This window comes from Pinus tabuliformis, chromosome 7, assembly GCF_031772625.1.
Source record: "Pinus tabuliformis cultivar Carrire ecotype Pingquan chromosome 7, CPIR1, whole genome shotgun sequence".
NCBI lineage: Eukaryota > Viridiplantae > Streptophyta > Pinopsida > Pinales > Pinaceae > Pinus > Pinus tabuliformis.
In genome coordinates this window covers 1,838,443,902-1,838,449,857 of record NC_142293.1, presented here as the reverse complement: position 1 = coordinate 1,838,449,857, position 5,956 = coordinate 1,838,443,902, and the positions used below count along the sequence as shown (strand labels likewise).

Genomic DNA, 5,956 nt, shown 5'->3' with positions numbered 1-5,956 from the left:
CTGTGTGTATTTTTATGTGTGTTGCTGGTCTGGTTATGTCCATATTTATTTTCAGCGTGTGTTGATAGTCCCATGTGTTTTATTCTAAAAATTTCATTTCCAGAATTCTATATGTTGAATGTATGTTTATGGGAAAGGGCATTTAACTGAATGGGAGTGATAAGGTGAAATTAAAACCAGGTTGGGATTGCAGGAAACCTTTTTTTTGTCATCAAATTTCAACGTAAATTTTGAACATAAATGAGATTGCATAAGGGTTGGACAGAGGCATTCATTACCATTGAAATGTACGTTTTAATAGAAAGGGTGAAAATAAAATTATGACATTTGATATTTGTGGAGATGTCTCTTACATATTCTAGCTCGCTTGAAATGAGACAAGGGTCCTTTGTTGTTACACCCAAGATTTTAGTTGTAGCATTATCGAAAGCAACGACATTTTCCAGATGGAAATTGTGGTCATGCAATTCAAGATATAGTACATCGCAGTAGTCACATTCAAGGAAGGAATTGTTGCATTTCATGCAATGTCACATATTTTTGGATTGTTGCGCAACCTTTTTCATGCATTACATCCCATTTATGCTAAGGGGGCATGCAAGGGCGTAAAAACATTCCATGGAAATTTTTGTAGTTGTACCATAGATGACAATCCATGAAGCTCTCTCTAAGAAGGACGTAACAACAAGTTCAAATATTATTTTTGTTTTGAGGGGCTTGCTAGAGACGCTTGTGTGTTTTTTGACTTAGTGAAAGTTGGAATGAACTGAAACCTGTTTCCTGAAACCATTATTGGAGATAACGTGTTTCAGAAATATCTGGGTGTATAAGAAGGAAAATGGAGGCAGTAGTTCCAATAGTCCTTCCATTGAACTTGAAAACATGACCCCCTTTGATTGCAAGGATTAGACTGGTTTTCGAAGTGCATAAGTCAAAAAATCATCGGATTCAGCATAAGGTGACATTGATGCTAAAACCTTACATGTCACACAAGATGAGAGTTTTTTTGGAAGTTTTCGAGCCATCACACTAGCATATGATGGATGTAGGAGAAATCAAGCTAACAAGACCAATAACGTCAACAATTGAGTTGATAGTTGCAATGTTGAATGAACTTTTTTCCATGAAATGAAAGTAATGGGAAAGAATCGATTGATCATCGTGTATGCACTGAGACACAGTTAATGCAGAGAAAAGGATGAATTCGAATGGGATGTTTAAATGATTGTAGTTGGGAATACGATTATGAAGGCAACCTTATACTTTAGTCGTTGCGTACGTGTTGATTGAAATTTATCATTACAACATTTGGTTATGCTTGGAGTAATATCACTGGTGGAGAATTGCACAAACAAATAATTAAATAACCACAAAGTTTATACAATTCCTTATTTAATTCTTTGAGTATTGAGGAAATTATTTATTTATTATGTTGTCGTGTTGGGTAAGGAAAATTGTGAAGACAAAATGGATCATTTTTCACATAGTTGTTTTTACCAGTTGGGTCAATACAACTCAGAGGGTAAATTCAAAGAGCTAGATAAAGAATTGACCAGGTAGATATTGGATAGGGGAGATTGGAGCTCCTCAGTATCCTAGAGTGCACCTAAACTTGTCTAAAGAACGAGTTTGTCACTTCTTATCAATGATGGTCTTTGTATAAGACATGAAAATCCACATCCTGATAAACCTATCAACTACCATCAATACATTCTCATGTCCATTCTTGGTTGTTGATAAATATCCCACAAAGTCCATGGAAATACTTTCTTTAGGATGAGTGGGTACAAGTAAGGGATGGTATAGACTATATTTCATGTTACTAGGCTTGCTCGTATAACAAAACATACATTCTCTTATGAACCCAATTACTTCTTCTCACATTATAGACAAATATACATAACTCTATAAATTGGTCATTGTTTTCTCTACACCAAAATTACCTGCAACCTTGGAGGTTTGAGCCTTTCTGATTAGTTGTAGTTGTTGGACACCTAATCCTTTATGGGTTGGTGTAGAATGTGAACAGCCATGAGCGTCCAAGAGACCTTGGGATGTGGAACCCAACGGTCACACGAATGTACTATAAATGTATATCATTGCGAAATAATAGATGTACTATCCTACTTATCTTTAATATTTTTTTGCTGTCATGTGTGTGTTTAACATGGTATCAGAGCAGCTTTGGTTTTTGTGGTCTTTCTTTACCTATCAATTTTGCTGCATTTCTGGTCATCTTGCTACACTACATATATTATTGTTGTGTGACTGACATTATATCCATTAACTTTGTGTTATTAGTGTTGCACTTTTGAACGTCATCTCAGCTAAACTAAAGCTAAATTCTCTGCGCACACTTCCCCAAATAGAAAATGTGCGTTCCTCCTGCAAGAACGTAACTCTTGAATTTTAGATTACAGAAACATTGAAGTCTGACCACTGTGTTATTTGCAGTAGTCGTATTGGATTTTCTTGATTCAAATGTTCAACAATTTGTTCCAAAATGGATTCCAAAATTGTTGTACAAGGCTTCATGCATTGAATATGTTTGTATGCGTCAAGTCTACAGATTTGAGTTTCCTATGTTCTCTATTTCTCAGAGGTGTCTGACAATCCTTTGCATGACGTATATGTGCCTTCTCTACCACACTGCCGATCAGTTCTGACCTTCTGGTCCATATATTCTCCTATTTCATTGCTGTGCAGAGAAACTCTCCTTCACTTAGCGTTATTTGTGCCATTTCTATCCTGCCATTCTGAATGTGCTCAGTCATTTCACTCAGTCGTTTCTCTGTAATAATCTGCTCAAAAAAAAAAAACGCCATTCTGGTCAGTTTGTTAGGGCTGACACAACATTTTTGTACCTTCCTTGCACATACATTGCGATTCTAGAACTTAACTTGTAATCATCATATAGAGCTCCAAGATATGGATACACTCTGATAGATTATCACAGCACACAAAATTGAGGAGCAGAGCTTTTCAATCCTTCAATGAATATTTTTTACCGGTAAATGCCTGGAACTTTGGTTCTTCCTTTGGTACCTCCTATTTGACCTCCTTCACAGTTGCCTTAGAAGTATCAGAAGCATCAGCCGGAATATTACCCATGCCTGAGCCAAATACAAGCTTTCCTGATGGACGGCATTGTGAAGCGCCCAAAGAAGAACCAGGCCCTGATGTTTTATTGTTTGTAAGATGGGATATTGTTTCTGACCTCCCAGAGGAAGTCGATGGTTTCCCATCCAGACGCCTTCCAACTCCAGTAAAGGGACTAAATTTCGGTTCTGCCACATCTTTTGATTCCTCTTCAGATGCTGTTGTGCTTGCAGAAGGAGCAGGTTTGGCTGGAACTCTTTCTGGTTCTTTGTAATCAAGAGGAGGAGCAAAATCCACCTCACAATCTGTCTCAATAATAGTTATGACAGAAGCTGGTTTTGCCTCGACTATGTCTATATAGTATTTCTTGTTGTTATAAGCTACCATCACCTGTGGTCAAGCAGGAGAAGTTCCTCAAACTAGTCTCCAACACTGCTTTAGGATTAGATATGTCGAGAAAATCCTTTGTATGGGGCTGCAGTTTGACATATGTCCCTTTTGGAAGGGTGGCATTTTTCACTTCTACTGTATCACCCTTTGCTAAAAGCATATTTTCCATCATCCAATATGGCATATAAATCATGCCCTCCTCAGCAATAAACTCAAGTACTCCACAGTGTGATGTACGCTGTGTTACTGGAGTATGAAGCTCAAAAAGCATTGGATAATCTATGTGCAGAGATGCCAGACGATCAAGAGCTGACAGAGGCATTATAATTTTGTCACCAGTTTCCAGCTGAGGCTTATCAATAAAAGAAGCCGAAACAACGGAATTCGCATCTGTATTGCTAAGCTATCAGCAACCGTGTCGAAGCATAATGTTGGGTCATTATATTGAAAGAGAAACTTTGTAGCTAGAATGCAATGAAGGAGCAGCCTCGTGTTCCACTATCCAACATAGGACTGACTGTAATGTGGATGTCTTGTTGGGTTTCAACAACAACTTCCTTAGTCTATTCAAGTACAACGAAGCGACAGAATTTAAGTGTTTGCCTACGATGTGAAATTGCAAGAACAAACTTGCATAACTCATCCTTTACCAATCTCTCAATACTATTCCAAAAGTAGTCAGAATTTTCATGAAGGCCTACATCTCTAATGATTGTCACATTTATATGAGTATTGAGAGCAAATTGTTTTCTTTGAAGAAAGTGGCAAGTTCAGAGAATATTGGTTCGTACCCTTCAAAGCATTTATATATATGAGCATTCAGTCATGTCCATGACATGGTGCGATAGTTGTTGAAGTTTTGATAGCCATCATTTCTGCTTTGAAAGTGAATATGCTAGAGGATTTTTGGGAACGAAAGAGTTCAATGTTCATAAGCATTGGGAACTGTTTATATTCTTTAAAGTCGCAGTTATTTGGCATTGTGTGAGATATTCGTGCAACATTGTTATGAAATGGAGAAAATTGATGATGCATTATAGTTATTGAATAGTCTAATCTATTCCACTGTTGATGGGATGGTAAAAGTTAGTAAGGAAACTCTTTTTAACATTCAAACTTGCTTGCAACATACACAAGAGAAGATTGATTTTTTGCAGCTTGAATCTCAGCTATAGCAAGCAGAATTACAACAATGGAGTCGTCATTCTGAACCTGTTTCTGTTCAGAACATTGAGACAACAACCCATCAACAACAAGTCAATAATGTTACAGTTCATTCAGATTTAGTACCCAATGAAGCAGCAATTGTACATGCAGATGCAGAAATTTAGTCTGCACTTCCGAAGTCGGTCATCAGACCTTAGTATGATCCAGGTGGATATTGGTGGCCACCCGCCAAGTCCACTTGGACCCCCACCATTGTTTCTTTCAGCTTTTCAGTTTCCTTAATTGTAGCACAGTTTACTATTTTTAGCAATTTTTTGGGTCCTGAACTTCCGGAGCCGTTTTGAGGCCCTAAACGACGTTTTTTGAGAAAACTGGGAGCAAAATGAGTTATTGGATTGATGTTGCTCGATGTTGCTCTTCCCAAAGTTGTAGTTCTCGGATAGGTCTTTCTAACAAGATATTGTCCGCGTCAAATGGAGATCATATGCCAAAGTTACGACCCCGGGAAGTTGATGTACCAATTTACCCAAACGGGGCCCACAGTTTGGAGTTTCATCTTCTAGGGTTAGGTTTTTGGATGTTTAGGGTTTTCCATTGTTTCTCAACAATAAATAGGCCTTTGAGCCTCATTGTAACACAGTTCAGAGGCATGTAGCCACCACATCTCTTCTCAAAGATAAGCTACCATCACCCTAGTTGTTTATTTCCATTTTGTGTTTGTAAGCATATCTCAGTATTTTACATTAATGAAATGAAGTATTATTTCCGCCGCATCTTTGCGTTTATGGTTATCTAGGTAATTTGTTGCGTTCCTGTTTAAATCCGGATCAGTGGTGTCAGAGCGGTCTATTTTTTCTCTGTTTTTCTTTGCATGTCCCCAACGAGGTTGGGATATAAGGAATTAGGGCTTGAACTGGTCGAACCTTTGCAAGACCAGCCTCGCAAAACTCGACGGCTTCCCATGGCGGATGAAAAGAAAGACGAGGTAGCAGGAGATCCTATCAAAATCTTGCTCGAAGAAGCCCTCGCGACAAAGGAACGGATGATGGACAACTCTACCCAGATCCTTCAGCGGCTACCCAGGGGCGACGCATCGGCTTCCCACAGCTACTCTGGAAACGCCACACCGTTTAAGGTACAAGTTAATTTTGAAATCGCCATATTCAAGGGTCAGATAGACGCAAATGCCGTCGATAAATAGTTAAATCTATTAGAGGGTTATTTTTCTGTTCATGATTTTTCCAATCGGGAAAATATTATTTTTGCTCTTCTTAAAGTAGCCCCCCACGTCAAGGACTGG

General features: G+C 38.3%; 1 pseudogene; it reads right to left on the bottom strand.

Annotated features, from left to right (window-relative positions):
- Positions 1-2,886: 2,886 nt before the first annotated feature.
- On the bottom strand, positions 2,887-3,856 carry LOC149255774 (ubiquitin fusion degradation protein 1 B pseudogene; annotated as a pseudogene).
- Positions 3,857-5,956: the final 2,100 nt, after the last annotated feature.